Below are 20041 nucleotides of genomic sequence, written 5' to 3' on the forward strand. Positions count from 1 at the left end.
AACCATCATCGCATATTTTACAAAGTGACAGTGCAGTGGGTTGCTGTTCCGATCAATGATGTCTTCATCTGCTTTCTCAGCAGCACGCAAGATAATTAGCAGAAATTTGTGTCGATGATGACAAAACTTGCCCTCATTACGGAGGGGGAGTGAATCATTTTGGATACGATATCGAGTCGGATTCGTATTGTAGCTCAGATGTTTTCCTAGCAGGACTCTGTGCCTACTGAAACGTGAAGAGTTCTGAAAGTGCCGCGAATGTTGACAAAACGATGTCTAGTTTTCAGGAAAGTTAACTCTCAGCAAACAAAGGGCATACCAGTCTAGCTGAACCAATATATATTGGCCTGTTTGAATTGAAAACAAAATAAACCCAGCTCACCTGATATTCTTATTGCTTTAACTTGTTTAAATGTATTTCTGAAAGTTGTCATTTGTCAGCCTGATCTCACTGATAATACAGTAGTATTAATACGTAACTTTCAAAAACACAAACTGATTTTGTTTGTATGTTTAAAAAGATGCTGAAGCGTACAATGTAGACATATTTGCAACATTTAAAGGATTAGTCAATTTTCTTTACTCACCACCATGTCATCCAAAATGTTGATGTCTTTCTTTGTTCAGTCGAGAAGAAATTATGTTTTTTGAGGAAAACATTCCAGGATTTTTCTCATTTTAATGGACTTTAATGGACCCCAACACATAACGCAGTTTAAACTTGCGGTTTCAACACATTTTCAAAGGACTCTAAACGATCCGAAACAATACATAAGGGTATTATCTAGCTTAACAATTGTCATTTTTGGCAAGAAAAATAAAAAATATGCACTTTTAAACCACAAATTCTCTTCTTCCTCCGGCTGTGTGACGAGCCAGCGCGACTTTGCGTAATTGCGTAATGACATCGAAAGGTCACGTGTCACATATATGAAACGCACATTTGCGGGCCATTTTAAACAATAAACTGACACAAAGACATTAATTAGTATCATTCGACATACAACAATGTCGGAACGGTCCTCTTTCTCCACACTTGTAAACACTGGGGCGTAGTTTCGATACGTCATCCGTGACTTCTTGACGTGATGACGATCACGTATTTCTTCTCGACTGAACAAAGAAATACATCAACATTTTGGATTACATGGTGGTGAGTAAATTATCTGGATTTTTTTAACAAAATGGACTAATCCTTTAATCCTAACATTATTACGTTTTTACAGCTACAAAACCGTTAAACATTTACAAATCTTTCATACCATAAAGATTGCTGTATAATTTCCCTTTTTTGCATTCCCCTTCCCTTTTTTTCAATTTTATTGATAATGTTACCACCATTTTAACACAAAATCAACACAAAATGACACATAATGTGTTAAATAGCATAACACAAAAAATGTGTCAAAAATTAACACATCCTTTCTCAGAGTGAACTGGAATCAAGATCGTTGGATAAAGGGCTGAACTGTGATCTGTTCCTCACAATCGTATGAATTTTTAAAATGTGGATTACAGCGAATAAATAAAATTGACATCTTGTGTTTTGGTGTAATTATTGTTGCATTGGAGAAAACGCCTTTCGTGTGTCATGAGAATAACTAAATATTGCAAAATGGTTAAATGATCACAGAAATGTTATTCATTTTAAAGTTTTAAAGTGTAGTCTTGTTTAATATTACACTGTATGTAATTCTCTGAAAGTCATTAACATTTCATTAGGTAAATGACTAAACTAAAAAATCAGAAAATACGACTGAAAACATTCATATTTAATATGATTTTAATAATTATAAATAGGAATATATACAAATCTGGGGTGCGTTTCACGAACAACGACATAACTCTCTGCTGAACCTCCATAGCACGATGCATAGTTGGAGAAAAACTACCTGTTTCCCGAAAACATAGTCGCACATTCGTTGTTTGAACCAAAGGCAATTTAATGTCATATTATTGATGTAAATAACGTAAATTGCATCAGGAGACTGATTTTGTTATCATGATTTAGTCCCCTTTTTCAAGATATTTCTTAAATGCGCAAGTTCCCTTTTCCATCACTCCTCCTAGGCATTCCCCAGGGTCTTAAAGCCTGTAGGTATACACCATAGACTGTAAAAAATATGGACGTAGTGTCCGTGACGTCACCCATAGGTTTGTGCAGATAGTATTTGAAGCTTAAAGTAGGCGTTGCCTGCCGTTGCCATCTTGGCCGCGCGTCAACGCGCATCACTCCCGGATACCTGAAAATGGGTAAAGAGGCGGGACATGGGTGAAGCTGAGGGGTCTGGTTGCTGAAACCACGCCCACCTAGCTTGATTCTAGTGACCGCAGTGGCTGTTCAACAGTCACTCAAGTGACCACGCCCTTAATTATGCAGAACTTTAAAGCTTAACTCTTTCACCGCCAGCGGGTTTTTTTTAAGTTGCCTGCCAGCGCCAGCGTTTTTCATGATTTTCACCAAAGTTTAATGCCTTCCAGAAAATGTTCTTCTTCAAATATATAAACATACAATATATCAAATGAAAGAACAGACCCTCTGCTTTCAAAAAAAAAAAACTGTTTCATCCTACCTTCAGTAGTTCTTTTGTAATCAGCTTTTGAATATGGGTTTCTGCAAAAACACCAAATTTTGAGCAAAAAGCAGAGATAATTCAATTTTTGTGACGGACTTTTCATAGAGATCCCATTCAGAGCGATCTTTAAAACAGACACAGACATGCAGCCGCTTGCCATAGGGCAATGCTTCCGGGTTTAAAAAGTTGCGGAAGCCACCTGGTGGATAATAGCAGTATTGCGGAAAGACGGAAAATCTCGTCATTGGTAGGGAAGCGTTTTCTCTTGATTGACGAGATATCTCGTCAGTGGCGGCGAAAGAGTTAATATAATTTAGTTACAAACAAATTCACCCCCCTCACAGTTGTCATGAAGGGCAAACTTAGCTATATAGACCAAAAACTCTTTTTGTACCAGCCTGTAAACATATTATTTTCTACTGTAAGTTGGCCATTTTAACACGGGGGTATATGGGAATTGACTCCCTTTTGGAGCCTGCCTCTAGTGGCCAGTCGATAAATTGCAGTTTAAGTCACTTCCGTATTGGCTTCATCAGAGAGATCGGAAGGTTGCCCCTCGGTTTACAACATACGCACTTTTCAAAAACGGGGCTTTAATTCTCTAACTAAAAGACGTAAATTGGACTTTGTATATATTTGTTTATTTTCAGTGCCGGTCTACATGTCATAATAACAAGGAACGCTTCTAACCACAGCTCAAAAGCTGTAGTTATAACCGCACAAGTTTGCGATGCAGTTTGCGAAAGTCAGCTGGAACGATGGTTTCGGGAAACACCCGAATCGTTGAATTATATGCTGAAACGATTGAACTTGCGACCATAGTCATATAAGAAGGAACTGAACTTCAGTTTTCTGAACTTATGACCGTCCGAGTGAGAAGCAGTAGAACAGATTGCTGGGGAATGTGAAACACGCTTTAGAACTTAAAGAGAGAGGACGAGAGAAAGACCACAGCCCATACAGCCCTAGAGAGAGACGGAAACAGGACAAGGTTAATGTACTATGACAGACAGGAGCCAACAACTTTCTTTAATGTTGTCCCGTTAGGACGCCTCTGGTGCAAGCATCTTTCGCATCCTTTAGGAGCCTCTCTGCCAACAACTGGTGGGGGAGAGAGCTGCCGACCAGCTGCCAAACATGACATTTGCTGGCGAGGGCCACTGAACCCCAGCAGGTGACATCTGTGGAACAGCCTTTCATCCCCCATGCCTGGCAGTGGTCGGGTACCTGCGCGAAGCCCCGGAGAGGAATAGATGAATGTGTTCCATCTCTCTCGCCCAGCTGGGGCTCCGCATAGCCACAGGGCCAGGGCGGCCCACGCTCCCCGGCTTCCAGAGGCAACATCTGCACCCACTGTTGCTTTTGTCCCCATCAGCGACCGATAACACGTACCGTCACGGCCTTCCAGCGCAATTTAGACAGCGGCTGATCATTACACCGATGAATAAACGCTATCATCATAAGGGGTTATTGCCTCATATCAGCTGTTTGATCAAATATGTATAAGCGAGCCGGGTGGAGACGAGGTGAATATCAAGAGCGGCCCGGCCGCGCGGCGCTGCGGTGATTTGTAGGGAAAGTAGCTGGCAGTGGATCAGAAAAATATTTCATTTAACAGTCAGACGCTGACATGGATGAGGGTGTTGGAGTTAAATATCAAGGTGCTTTTGCAACTAGATGTCTTTTATGAAAAATGGGATGAAATTGGTATTCATACTGTAAGTAAATGGTCATTACGGAGCTAAATAAATCCTGACAGGGTGAAAATGGGTTTATTTTGTCGTAATGACCGGGTCATTGTAGATTATTCTGCTTATTATACAGTCGACTTACCAAATATATGCATGAATTGACATGAAATGCTGATTTAAGTTGAAAGAGACTGTGGAAAGTTGCAAAGGACATGAAAATAGCACAGTGTGGGAAATTCGGTTGCCAGGGTCAACTATGCTGCTTAGACCAATCAGAATCAAGTATTTCAGATATCCAGTTTTGTATAAGCACAATATTACTTTATTTAAAGTTATTGAGTGGTTTATTGCTTGCATGTGTGAAACAGCGGCAACAGCAATATAATAAAAGACAACAGTAAATAGTTTATTATTAATAATAATAATCAGAATAACAATTCTTCCACCAAGTTATGTCGTTCATTAGCCTAACTGCAGGGTGTTTACTGTTGCCAAGTTATGTATGTGGCACATTAATATAAAAGTGTGGTCACAGGTGTGCACTTATCTGCATTTTACAATGGCTATGAACAGGCATCAGATAAAGTGAATATTATTTTGTGGTAGCATAATCTGAAATGTATTAAAACAGATCTAGTATCAGTTGTACCTGCATGCATTCTAGTCTAATTGTCTTTCCAAGCAAAGCGAAATGAATGCTCACTGACACCTGAGCAATGGCCAGGGTGTGTGATGTCACTCATCTCTTAGTTTTTCCTGACAGCATTTCTTCCAAATGTGCTCATAATTGGCAGCCCATGGTGATTTGACACACACAATTAAATTCAATTCTCATGATGCAGACTTTACATCGGGTCAAGTTTAGAAAGCATTATACAAATTGAGGGCAGACATTCACTGAGCGTTTTATAGTCACTGAGGGTCTTAGTGAAACATAACCGTCTGTGGAAGCATGCTAAGAACTATTATGTGGGATTTAGGTAATGCGGCAATGATATTTGTGTTTTGTATTCAGGTCAGACTTAGTTATGCTGAATTTAACCAAAACGTGATCGGGTTATATTACACCTTTAAAATAATAATTAAAGAAAATCAGAAAGAAAACGAAGCCTACCTTTTAGGACTGTTAAAGGGATAATTTACTGAAAAATGAAAATTCTGTCATCATTTACAAACCCTTAAGATGTTCTATATATATATATATAAAAATATATAAAAAAAAAAAAAAATATATATATATATATATATATATATATATATTAAAAAAAAAAAAAAAATATATATATATATATATATATATATATATATATATATATATATATATATATATATATATATATATATATATATATACGGCGGGGGAAATAAGTATTTGACACATCAGCATTTTTATCAGTAAGGGGATTTCTTTGACACAATTTCCACCAGATGTAGCCATCAAGCCAAATATTGAATTCATACAAAGAAATCAGAACATTTAAGTATACAAGTTGAGTCATAATAAATAAAGTGAATAAGTATTGAACAAACTTTATTCAATACTTTGTAGAAAAGCCTTTGTTGATGATTATAGCTTCTAGACGCCTCTTGTATGGAGAGACCAGTCTTCTGCATTGCTCAGGAGTGTTTCTCACCCATTCTTCCACACAAATGGTCTTTAAATCTTGAAGGTTCCTTGGGCCTCTTTTATGAACTTTGATCTTCAGTTCTCTCACTGGGCCATTCAAGCAACTTGATTTTCTATCTTTGAAACCACTTCATTGTTTCATTGGCCTTGTGTTTGGGATCATTGTCTTGCTGAAATGTCCACCCTCTTTTCATTTTCAGCTTTTTGGTAGATAGCAGCAGATTTTTATCCAGAATGTCCTGGTACATTTCTCCATTCATCCTGCCTTTAATAAAATGACGTCTGCCAGTACCCCTTGCTGAAAAGCAGCCCCAAACCATAATGCTTCCACCCCCAAACTTAACTGTTGGTATGGTGTTCTTGGGGTGGTGGGCAGTGCTATTTCTTCTCCAAACATGGTGTGTAGAATGACTGCCAATAAGTTCAATTTTGCTATCATCTGACTATACCCTATCATCGGAGGGTATACCTTTCGCGTCATTTTTTGACGAACTGGGGACTTCAATACTATTACGTCCGTTGCATTCTCTTCTCCGATTTTCTCACCATTTTCGCGTCGGTTTAAGGTTAGATTTACATAATGACATCCCTACCCAAACCTACACTCTTAAGAAAAATGGTTCTATATAGTACCAAATAAGAGTTCTTCAGCTTGTAACAATAGCAGCACCCTTTCTGGTACTATATAGAACCCTTTTTTAGATGGTTCTATATAGAACCTTGCCTTGAAAAAGTGCTAAATAGAACCTCAGTGGTGCTATAAAGAACCCTTTCATTTATCAGCAGTCAGGAGGATTATTTTTTTATTTGTTTTTTCTTATTTATAGCACTTTATAAGGTTTAAAAGTTTAAAAACAGAATTGCAAGACATCAGAACATACTTTTATTTTCACTTTTTCATTACATGAGGTGTCATACAATAATAAATATGTGCATTAAAATCACGATCAGAATAAATATATTAATTATTATGCAAATATAACAAATCACTACTCAAATAAGATATGGATGTTAAATAACAGCTTCAATATTAAATAAATTAACAATAAAATTTGGCAATTAAAATCATTTTAAATAGACAACAATTACATGAAATCAATAAAATCATGACATCAACATCAAAACATGCAAATTATAATAAATCCTGAATATTAACATATTATTGACATTACATTCAGATGTAAACACTTTAGCACAAACAGATCGATGACATAGAATACAAATGAATGGGATGTTTATAATGCATTATTAACTGTAAAAATAATTATTTTCTTTACGGGATCATCCAATACTCCAATACTCCATCCAATGTTCTTTGTTTTGTTGCAATGATGCTGAACATTTAGTCAGATAAGAGTAAGATAAGAAATGGTCTGCTATTGTCAGGTTGATCTTGAGACGCAGGGTGTGATTAACACAGATCTCCATCACCTGGCTGTTGTCATCATCATACAAGGTTGAGCATCAGGCTGAACAAAATTTGGATCTGTTGGAGATGGGAGAAAGGATAAGACATGGAGACAAAACAAGTTAATATTAGACTGGAGTTTGCTTACATACTGTATGTAAAACATGATTTGACAGAATTTTTAATATGATTCTGCTCAAGATACCTGTTTTGTCAGTAAATAGGTGAATGCTTGGTGAAAGATTTATTTATAAATTGAATTCACTCAATTCACATAAACCACTGTTATCAAGCCAATGGCAGACCTCCAGAGCTTCACTCATGATCCACCTACAACAGATAGACAAAAATAATTCTGTTATCACAAGTAAATGTGCCACAAGATCACACACATAATCTCCAAAATGTTTAAACAGTAAATAACTATTATTTTAATGCCAGCATTGAAAGTAACATGCATACATCACCTTTAAAAACAGGATGTGTCTTTCATATCAAGTGGTCATACGCACTGCCTTCACTCCCAGCATAAGCAAGATTACCTCGCATATGAAAACTCTGAAATATCAATAAAAAAAACTAAACACATGTTGTACCACATTCTTTTCATAATTAGTTTAATAAACTTAATGTAAAATATACATGTATATGCTTTATAACAAACACTATAACAAATCATTATCCTAAGTCATTGTTAAAGCAGAGTCCCTGAAATACATCATTTAAAACAATATGAAGATTACCTGCTTTAAAGGGAATGAAGCTTACAGTATGTTGACCTGTTATAAAATAAATAAAGTACATCAAAAACACGCAAAACCTCAATTTTGCAAAATGTTTAAACAGTAAATATTATTATTTTAATGCCAGGATTGAAAGTAACATGCATACATCACCTTTAAAAATAGAATGTGTCTATATCAAGTGGTCATACGCACTGCCTTTATTCCCAGTAAGATTACCTCACATACAAAAACTCTGAAATATCAATAAAAAAAACGAAATACATGATGTACCACATACTTCTGATAATTAGTTTAATAAACTTAATGTACAATATACATGTACAGTATATGCTTTATAACACTTTAACAAATCATTATCCTAAGTCATTGTTAAAGTAGAGTCTCCTATCATTTAAAACAGTATGAAGCTTACCTGCTTTAAAGTGAATGAAGCTTACAGTATAACGTTTACCTGTTATAAAATAAATAAATTACAATAAGAACACACAAAACTTCAATTTTCAAAATGTTTTTAACAGTAAATTATGATTATTTTACCCTCTTACCTGCTTGTGATGTTAATCTGCTGGCGGTTCAGCAGGACTGATGATTCAGGGCTTTTACAGGTGAAAATAATCAAGAGGCAGCTTGAAAATAACTGACTAAATTTAAAATCAAAAAAGGAGGGAAATAAAGAACCCTTTTGCCAAGACAAAGAACCATTTCAGCAAAAAATGGTTCTTCAGTAAGCTATGGTTCTATATAGAACCTTTACCATCGTTTCAGAACCTTTGAAGAACCTTTTTTCTTAAGAGTGTAACTCTAACCCCAACGCCAGGTGACAACTGTTTCTAACCCCAACGCCAGGTGACAACTGTTTAATTTCGCGTACACTGTTTAATTTCGCGTACACTGTTTAATTTTGCGTAATCTAACCCTAAACCGACGCGAAAATGGTAAGAAAATAGGAGAAGAGAATGCAACGGACGTAATAGTATTGAAGTCCCCAGTTCGTCAAAAAATGACGCGAAAGGTATACCCTCCGCGTCACATATTGACGAATGGTCAAGTGTCGTCAAATATTGACGACATGGGGTGAGACTGTGTTACAAACTTTGACCAAGCCTCAACATGCTTTTTGTTTTTAGCAATGGAGTCTTGTGTGGTGAGCGTGCATGGATACCATGGCGGTTCAGTGCATTGCTTAAAGTTTTCTTTGAAACAACAGTACCTGCTGAATCAAGGTCTTCCTGAAGTTCTGCACGAGTGGTTCTTGGCTCTCCTGATTATTCTTTGGACTCCTCGGACAGGGGTCTTACGTGGAGCACCTGATCGTGGCCAGTTTATGGCCATTTCTGGATAATGGCCCCCACAGTGCTCACAGAAACATTCAGCATTCTGGAAATGCGCCTATAACCATTGCCATCAAAATGCTTTTTAACGATAAAATTACAAAGATCGTGAGATAGTTCTTTGCTTTTATCCATCATGAAGTCTTTCCTGTGTGCCTCCTGGGTAATGAGAAGTCTTTATAGGCCATCAATTAGGACTAAAGCAGCTGATATCAATTAGTACTGATAGGGGGCAGGGTTTCTCTTTCAATACTGACAGATTTCAGGTGATCTCCTGGCTTTCTATGCCATTTTGAACCTTGTTCTCTTCATGTGTTTAATACTTATTCCCTGTGTCATTTCACTTTATTTATTATGACTCAACTTGTATACTTAAATGTTCTGATTTCTTTGTATGAATTCAATGTTTGGCTTGGTGGCTACATCTGGTTTAAATTTTGTGTCAATAGCCCACTTAGAATTAGATCCTTACATTACAGTAGACCATAAAGCTGTCTGTATGTCAATCAAACAATAAAAGAGAGAAAAAAGTTTAACATATATTGATATTGTGTATGACTGTATGTGCTAAATCTATTAGTTTTATCAGTGATTATAAGGTATGGATGTAGTAATATTTGTGTTAATTTTGGATTTGCTCAAAATTAACTTTAACAATTTGACTTTACAATACTTTTTTCCCTGGAAAGCAAGATGAAACTTAATTAAAATAATATAAAGAGTTTAAAAGCCTTTGAATAAAGTTGGACAGTAACTTTAAAAAGTAAAAACTATAACTATAAAAATACAATAATAATGTCGTCATATTTCTTGTGCAAAAATCACAAACTTAAGCCTTGTCTTTGGAAAGCCATTAGATCATATAAATTGTCTGTTAATGACTGACTCCACTTCAAAAGGTCAGCTGCAAATGGGGTCAGAGCTGAAACTGGATGAACTTTGAACGCAGTCTTATGGCACTTGACTGACATGCAAAGCGGCGCCAGGTGTAACTTTCTGTTACAGAGTTCAATGAATTGAGTCATGTTAAAGTGCCTTTAGATGCTGCATTCTTAAAGGAACTTGGGCTTCTAAAGCACCCAAAAAAACTTAAGAATTTGAATAGTTTTGGTTCTAACTGAAGAGAGCTAGATGCATGCAGCTCACTAATGACAGATACGGTAGATAAGTAATAATTCATCAAAAGATACAGGAGATATTTTTAATAAAGGACAATGTTTCATCACCAGTTGAACTGACAATATCAGATTAAGCAATCCTCCATGCAGCTTGTATTATTTTCTCTATTATAAGGATGGAGTGAAATAAGACTTAGTATTGATCCAGTATACTAATTGGATATTTGGACCATCTGAGGGCATCTGAACATCTCTCTGTATGTCTCTCGAAGCATCACTCTATATATTTGTTTTTTTTTCAGGGGTGTGCAACAGGGCACCACTCTCAGCCCACCAAAGATGAGGGGTCATGAGAGCACTCACAAAGATTCATGGCGATCCATATCAAAGCTGAGCTCATTTACTGTGAAAGGATTAGAGCTTGCTGAATTATTGCAAGGAAAGTTCCATTAAGTGCAACAGTTTATCATTTCAAAGCATATTATGAGTGTAACCTTAGCTTTGTGAAAAACCATATGTGATGCCCCTCCTTTAATAAACGTCTACAGGATTTTCTGCTGTTTTATCATCCACCATGTGAAAACTGTACAGCACACCTCTCATCTACAAATACTATTTGAATCATTCAAGTCTGTATTCAAATCCCTAACAATATGCATGAGCAATATAAACCTTAGCAAGCGCCAATAATTAGACAATGATTATACCTCATGTTATATTTTCAATCCAACAATTTGCATCAAATAGTATTATTCTCAAGTCACAATTACAATGAATTAATTCCAGTCTATTCACCTGGTTCGGTGCTCTGTTTTGGACACCCTGGCACTTCTGGTATCCTCTGTGCTATTTAACTAACAATAACAAGAGCAATTTAGCAGGCAGATTCGCAGGGACTCCAGCCAAAGCACTCTCAGTGGAGCATTCTCCTTTCACTTCTACTCAGGACCCTTTTCTCAGAAGTCCTGCCCCAACACGTGTCACAATGCCCCACTGTAGCACAGACGCCCTGGTGTGCAGTGTCTCTCCAGAGGCGCCAGGCATATCTCCTGCATCACCTCTCCACCAGCAGACAAAGACAGGCACTGTGACAACATAAAGATCTATGTCATAGTAACTTAATATGCACACACACGTATCCCCGTATCTGCCCTGTCTCACCGTAGATTAGTGCTGGTTGGTCTTCCTCGAGTGAGAGGCTGTTTAAGGTGGAGACAGCGTTCTGTCTCTGTTGCTTTCTTCTCATGCGTGACCCTCATAACTTGAGTGAGGGTCAAATGGCAACTGAGCATGAAGCGCACCGGCTCTGTTCCTACAGAGGCAGCTATCTCTCCTGAGGAGAAGGCTGTTTTACAGGCATCTTAATTATGCTGCCTTCTGAGCTCATTTGTTTTGGTCGAGTCTAAGACCTCTGCAGAGAACGCAATCGATTAATGCATTGCAATGAACAGTTTTGTAATCATATACAGTAAAAGTAATGTCTGGGTGTTTTAGGGGTTGCTTTTAATGCCCTATCTGGTTAGATTAAACCAGTGGTTTTCAAACTGGGGGGCGTGAGACTGTGCCAGGGGTGGGGGTTTCAGTTTAATGACATTTTATAAAATGTATTATAGATACAGAAATCCTGTATACTTAACCCTTATAAAAACAAGGCTAACCAACTGCAATACAATGTATCATTTCATATGTATTGTTTAATTCAAATTCTAAGTTTCAGATTCTTTTATAATTTTTTTTCGAAGGGGATACAAAGGGATGCACTTTACACGTCGAAAATTTGAGAACCATCATTAAACTATCAAATATGAGCTGTATGGTAAAAAATGGACAAAACACTAAACGTTTAAGGTATTTATTAGACAAAATAATTTGCCTCAAAGGCAAAAAAGAGGGTATCTTTGTTTTATTTGAATATGCAAAAACTGCACAGAAAATATTTGTTGATCCTCTTTTATGGTAATATTTAGAGTCTAAAGTTTATACTTTAGTTTATACTACAAACACACCAATGCACTATGCATACAAAACTTTTAATGCACCTTTACTATAGTTATATAGTACTGTGCAAAAGTCTTAGGCCACCATGCCAGGTTTAGATTTGTTGTTTTTGCAATGTTAAATATGATATAATAGTAATAGTAATAACAGGGCTCAACATAAAGGACTGCCCGGTTGCCCGGGGCAAGCGTGAGAGACGTTCGGGCCAGTAAAAATTATTGTCACTTGCCCGATAGGGCCAGTGCTTCACCCTCAGTCACTAAAAAATATTTTCATCAATGTATATTATTTAACATCTTGGAAGCAGACATTTACTTGTGCAAAATATTGAATTGTTTCTTTTTACCCAATTTGCTGTCAGTTTACAGGTAAAGCAGAAAAGTCGGGAGCCTTTTTTCGTTGGAACATGTCAGTTTTTTTAATAGAATACATCCAGAAAATACAGGAAATGTGTATATACACTGTAAAAAAAATCAGTAGAAATTACAGTATTACTGGGTATTACTGACAACTAGCTGCCAGTAACTTACTGTAGATTTTACATTTATGTTATTTAGTGGCAACAGTTTGTTCAAAGTTAAATGAACATGAAACATTTTCAGTCTTTATCTTTTACAGAAAGTTACTGGCAACCAGCTGCATTATTACAGCATTTTTTTACAGTGTAGTATTAAAAACTGTATAAAAAAATGTAAACTTGATGTGTCATGTTTTAGGGTAAACTTTCCTTCCACTTGAGCAATAGCAGAAAACTGCAGGATATCTTACACCTAAATAAAATTAAATCCTAATTTATAATTTTAAAGAAATTAGTCTTTTTACTTAATTCTGCTCAAAAGTGCTCAAGATGTGTTTAGTGCCAAGAGAGGTCACACTAAACACTGACGATACCTAAAGAAGACATTTAGACATTTTATATTTTCTGTTTGTATCTTAAAGGCACACCGCAGAACTTTTTGGCCACTAGGGGGTGCTAGACATGTATTTTTCACGTCTAGCGCCCCTAGAGGCCACAAGCGCTGCAGCACTGCCGCAATGGAAAAGAAGACAACTCTTTAGGTCACAAAGTGTGTCTTCCAGCATGTCATATGAATATAATTTCATGGGTTTTATTTTTTTCAAATGCCAAAAGATCACATAGCTCACTTATACAAGCCAGTTGTAACGGTGGTCGCTTGGTTAAAGTTTCTATAAAAAAATTGCCTCAAACAGGAATCGAAGCCGGATCTCCCGTGTCGTGAGTCCATGAGGCTACCACAGCGCCACAGTGTCACATGACAAGTCTCTCTCTGTAGAGACACTCTCTAAAAAGCCTCCAGTAAAATTCATGTTAAAAAAATTGTGTTCAGGTGCCAGACTGGACTTTTATATGCAAGCAATATAACATTATTTACTAGTCCAAAAGCATGACGGCCAAGTCAGCATCTGTCAGGAACCCCTCCTCCTCCTTTAGTTCACGCCAGCGAGCGAACGCTGGCCCAATATAATTGATCCTCGTCCTTCAGGAAAATAAATAGTTGCAGTCTTACGTCCAAATTTAAGGAAGTGAAAGAAGTGACGTATGCCGTAAAATAGATTTTTGTAGTTATTTTTTGTGCTTGGGTTACTACCCGAAACCTCAAGTTTAAAAGTACAAGTAAACGCGATACAGACCCTTTCAGGCTATGGTAAACATGTCATTCAACCTATTTTAGGCCAATGTACCATCACAAGGGTCTTGAAAATATATTATGAAGGTTGAAAAACTACAAAGTGTCACTTTAATAAAATAGATTGAAAGACAAATATGAATGGAAATTAAATATATATATATATATATATATTTAGAGAGAGAGAGAGAGAGAGAGAGAGAGAGAGAGAGAGAGAGAGAGAGAGAGAGAGAGAGAGGTGGTTTCACATAATAAATCATAAATCTTTACTTATCAGGCACAACATTTATTGAATTGACTCTAATGCATTTTCAATACAATTACATACATGCACATAAACACATGCATGACACTGGCACAAACTATTTGTTACAATTCTTTATCTTTATTTTTTATTTACTGTTAAGCATGTTTTCTTTAAATATTTTTCATCCTTTGCTCTTCCAGCTTGAGAAGCTACCAGCCTGTTGGCAGGTCGTCTGTGTGAAAACAAATTTGGATGAAAACACCATGTACTATATCCATTTTACATGCCCTCAGTCAATATTTGTGCATGAGCCATTCCTATGCATTCGGAAAACACAGAAAAACATTTTTCATTCTGGACAAAATAATTTCCTCAAATTTGACATCTCAAACAGACTTCTGCTAGCTGGTAATAAATCAACACGACAGCAACTTCATCAAATATGCGGTAAAATGGTGTATTTCTTTTTATCCTTTGTGAGACAGCAGGAAACTGGAAAGATGTAATCGGTAAAGAAGCCGAGAGACACCAGCACACATGGCACGGTTAAACTCAAGATGTTGAGAGCTGTAAAAGCACCACTATCTTTAGTTTGTCGATCTCACTCTTCTGCACAGAGTCTGCACATGTGTGGATCTCTCGGAGAGCTCGGCGCTCTTTTTATCTCCTTTCGTTTCTAGCACGCCTCATGTCGGGCTTTTGTTTGCCAGAAAACGCGATGAGGTTCACACTCAGAGAGGTGGCGAGGGAAGGGGAACAGCAGGCAGGAGCCCTTTTTAAACATGGCACTTGCGGGGGTACAGCAGCCCACCTATGTGGAAACATCAGGGAGGCGTTGGCCCAGGGCAAAGCTGAAAATGAAGATGAAAGCAGAGCATCAGGGAAGCCTGTTCACTCGCTGCCCCATGTTTGCACAAACACCATCTGACCACAGCAACTCAGATGACCATCATTTACCTACAAACGTTTGACAGATTTATAGATGATTCTGCTAAAGATGGTTCTTGCCAACATTTCACCCCAAAGGAGGAAATTTGAAATATTATTTAGCAATAAAAATCAAACCTACACTTATATAATAATCAAAAACTTTGTCTCACTTTTTTAGTTCACTTTGGATAAAGCATCTGTTTAATGGCAAAAATATCATGCCATGACAAGTGCTATGAACATGAAGGAGATTTTATGCACATTTATGACAACTTGACATTACCAAGACAACATAACTGACCATTTTTACTAGTGATCCAAATTTAATTTGTCATTAAAATGTCATTAAGTGTTAAAAACGTATTCATTTAGTTGACGCTTTTATACAAAGCGACTTACAATTGCCATATATATAAATGTCAGAGGTTGCACACCTCTGGAGCAACTAGGGGTTAAAGGGACACTTCACCCATTTGCATAAAGCTTTGTATAGTTAGAACCCCAGTCATGTTTTTGAATGGTCGTGCATCATTTCCTCAGTTTCCGCTGAGACAGGAGAAATACAGATTTCAGTGTTGCACTTCCTTCTTTCAATCATCATTTTGCATCATTGAAAGAAGGAAGTCCAATATCTTTGTTGAGCGGGTGAGACTACAAACACCCCTTTTCTCGGTCAAATAGGCACCAAATTCAAAATGTATGTTATATTTCCACTACAAATATGATGCACTTTCAATAAAGATTCATGTTTCTACGGGTGAAATGCTCCTTTAAGTGTCTTGCTCAGGGACACAATGGTGCATCACAGTGGATTCAAACCCAGGTCTCTCACACCAAAGGCCATATAGTGTAATAGCATCATGAATATTATTCTTGACCTCAACAACAGTGACACAAATATAATTTGTCATTAAAATGTCATGAGGTGTTAATACTCTGTCAAATAGTTTTAGAACAACATCATGAATATTCTTCGGTTCAAAATGTTTTTTAAGTTTCCTTCATGTGTTTAAAAAATAAAATCAATAATTCAATAATATTAAAAATACAATTTATAAAATTATATCTTATTGCATAAAATTAAATGAAAACAGTACAATAATGGGTTAAGCCATGCAGCGTTGGGTCCATATTGCTGCAAATGTAATTACAATAAATTAATTTGATTAATTGTTTTGTTATTTTTTGCTTCTATGTCAGAAAGTGTCAGAACCCTCTGTGTCAGGAAGAAGTTCTGTTAGTTGTCAGTTTTTTAAGTATTGTGCTCATACATAAAGTTAAATATAATATTTTGATGTGTCTGTTACATTTTGTTAAAATTATTTGACATAATATTAACACTTAATGCCATTTAAATGAAAGTTTAATGTAATGTTAACACATAAAGCTAGGTAGTTTCTAAAGTTTGATAATTACTCTGCTATGTCATGTTTATGACAGATTTATGACTGTAAAAAAGTTACACTGTAAAAACGTCCCATAGAAATTACAGTGTTACTTGCAGCTGGTTGCCGGAAACTTATCGTAGATTTAAATTTATGTTATTTACTGACAACATTTTGTTCAAAGTTAAATAAATATTAAACATTTACAAGTCGTTGTCTTTACAGAGTAAAACTAAAATAACAGCCTCATGCAAAACATTCTGGGAACCAGTAATCATCATCAACCTTTTTCTGGTTTTTTGCTTCAGATTTTGTTTCCCAGAATGCTTTGCTTGACAACCAGCTGCAAGTAACACTGTAAATTCTACAGAATTTTAATGATTTATTGGTTTATGTAAATTGTCATCTCAAACAAAGACATCTCAAACAATGTCATCTTTGCATTAAAAATGACATAATGAAACAAATTACACTTAAATGACAGTTGTCATAAATGTGCATAAAATCTTCTTCATGATTATGAAAGGTGTCATGTCAGTCTTATGAACACCACTTCAAGTAAAGTGTTACCAAACATATCACCTGGTGTATGGAGCAGCATCAACCTTTGGAAGAAAAAAAGGAATAGTTTGATCACGTTTTCCACCCCACCTTTACACCACAATGTCTTTTGCTGACCATTAAACATGGTAGGGTATCCATAATGTCATCGGCGGCTATCCCATGGAGATCATTAGGTCTGCATTATATTATTAGCCTACACGTGTAATGATCTATATGAGGAATATGACTCTACAGAGTCAGACTGACATACACACCCTATGGATGAAATATGACAACACCCCCTTACATATACTAAACTAATTTAAGAGTTCTTTTGAAACCACCCAAATGAAGTCAAGTGCCTCCCACAGCTTTTTTAAAAAAAACATGAGCTACTCCTTATTAGGTATTTGATATTAACATAATGGTGTTATTTAGGCATCACTGAAGTGTGCGTGTGATCAATAGAGTGCTTACTAGAGTCTGTAGGCAATTTAAACTGTCCACTTATGCCTATAACAGCAGGCTAGTAGACAGGTAGTGGAAAAACCTGTCCACACATGTTTAGTTTATTACATTTTATCAGCACATTTTATCCTGGCATACTATAAATGTTTAAATTCATTGATGCTTAGAAGTTAAAAAACAACATTCCTTTTACATAATCCAAAGGCGAAACTGTTTTCTTCTATTCATAATTCAGCCCATAACGTTAACTCCTCGAGAAATAGCGAGGCTGTAATTTTGCCCTGTGTGTACATTGTGTCTGCTCTGCATACAGATGTAAATCAGAAGTGGCAGCCCACTAAAGAGCTTTAATATGGGCAGTGAAGGCTGCTTGAGTGGCTATTATACAGGCCGAATACAACTGACTGGACCTACCAAGAGACCGTTTCGTTTTGGGTGAATGAACATAACTCCTCTGAAGAAAATGTATTAGATTTTCTAACACTTTCTGACCTGTAAAGCTATATCACAAGCAATCAAAAACAGATTCATTTCATATAAATTCCACAAGCAAGATTTTGTCAGCATATATGTATAATACTTATAATAAACTATTATAATAGGAAACAGTGAGATGAAAAATTCAGGCTTATAGTCAAAGTGTGTTTGGATATGATTGCGCTTGGATGGGTGGCAGAGATGAAGCGGTTTCCCACAATTCCATTTTCTTTTTGTCCATAATACTGTTTTACAGTCCCTCCAGAAAAACGCGATTATGCGATCGCATAGTTCAATGCATAATCAACCAAAGTCCAGCATATTTATGCGGGGGTCTCATTTTTTAAATACGCCGCACAATTCTGCACGTGGTTTCGCATGAGCTCGCGAAAGTTTCACGTGAGCACTCCAATGTCACCTTAGGGGCTCGGTAGGTTTGCACCGTAAAAAACATGTAAAAAACATGTTGTACATTACCTTTTAAGTTTAATCAACTTGAATTTACAATTAATTTAAACTCTTTTGACTAGTAAGGAATTTTATAAATTATAAAAATTTATTTTAAAAAAGTTATTTTAACTTTATTTTTATAATTTATAGCAACTCCTCACTAGCCAAGAAAGTTAAGATGAATTGTAATTATTATTATTATTACTATTATTGTATACTATTATTTCACATAATTAAACACAAATACTGTTTGATGTGTTTCATATCACCGTAAATCAGTAATACTTTAAGCCTTAGTCATTATATCTTACGGACAATAACATTGATATTAAAGATTAAATTAATTGTAATTTCAAGTTGATTAAACCTAAAAATTTAAGTGCAACAAAGAATTTTTGTAGTTTGGATAGTGACTTCCAAATGCTAGTGTTGTAGTCAAGACCACCTTAACCGAGACCAAGTCATGACCAAGACCAAGACAGGCCGAGACCAAGACAAGACCAAAACTTTAAAGGGTCGAGACCAAGTCAAGACCAAGACCAAGACAGGGCCGGGTTTCCCAAAAGCATCGTAAGGCTAAGTTGATCGTTAAAACGATCGTACGAATCATCTTTAGATTACGGGCCGTTTTCCAAAAGCTTCATAACTTAAGTAGCACTTGAAAATCATTGTAGATCTACGAGTGCTCTGGAGTAATCGTTCATTCATAAGTGCATTGTAAGACAACAGAGTTACAAGGTCACCTGCAGGACAACCAGCAAATTGCACTCCTGCAATGACGATAATGTAATGTTTTAAATGTATATTTATTTATTGGGTTCTTCTTTGTTTATTTGTTTAAATTACTTTAATATAATATATTTAAAATTCAAATGAGAAATCAAATTTAAATGACTAAACATAAATTAATAAAGAAGGAAAAAGTATTTGGTACAATTTTGGTAAAAGTTGGTACTAGCAAATAAATAAATATTTACGGTACAATGCAATAATAATTTATGTTAATAAATAAACATAGATAATAAAAACAACAAATAATAATAATAATCTAAACTATAATAAAAATGCAGAAGGCATTTTGCAGTGGGACGACTCCTAACTAAATACGGAAAAGAATATTTCATTATGAACAATTTTAAAACATTTAAAAAGTCAGTGAACAATTATGAATAATAATATAAAAAATATTATTTCACATCGACTAAAGATGATTAGCCTAAACAAGCTTCTGCTACAAATTTTAGTCATTCTATTGGTGACATTTCAGCACTTGACAAACGGATAGCGACTCGTAAGTAGCACTTAAAACCCAGCTGCGAGCGATCGTTTCACGTGCATCTTTGGGAAACGTACGTAAATGAACAACGAATGTTCGTAAAGTAGCTCGTAGAAAGTGC

The 20041-nt window shown here is 36.1% G+C and overlaps 1 long non-coding RNA gene across 1 annotated transcript; it reads right to left on the reverse strand.

The window, feature by feature from the left end:
- Positions 1 to 6761: 6761 nt before the first annotated feature.
- Positions 6762 to 8583, reverse strand: LOC129431740 (uncharacterized). The gene is made up of 6 exons (XR_012368322.1): positions 8461 to 8583; positions 8199 to 8280; positions 8046 to 8081; positions 7770 to 7860; positions 7508 to 7632; positions 6762 to 7380 (listed from the first exon to the last, which is right to left on the reverse strand). It is a non-coding gene; the product is annotated as an uncharacterized lncRNA (long non-coding RNA).
- Positions 8584 to 20041: the final 11458 nt, after the last annotated feature.

This window comes from Misgurnus anguillicaudatus, unplaced genomic scaffold (genome assembly GCF_027580225.2).
Source record: "Misgurnus anguillicaudatus unplaced genomic scaffold, ASM2758022v2 HiC_scaffold_28, whole genome shotgun sequence".
NCBI lineage: Eukaryota > Metazoa > Chordata > Actinopteri > Cypriniformes > Cobitidae > Misgurnus > Misgurnus anguillicaudatus.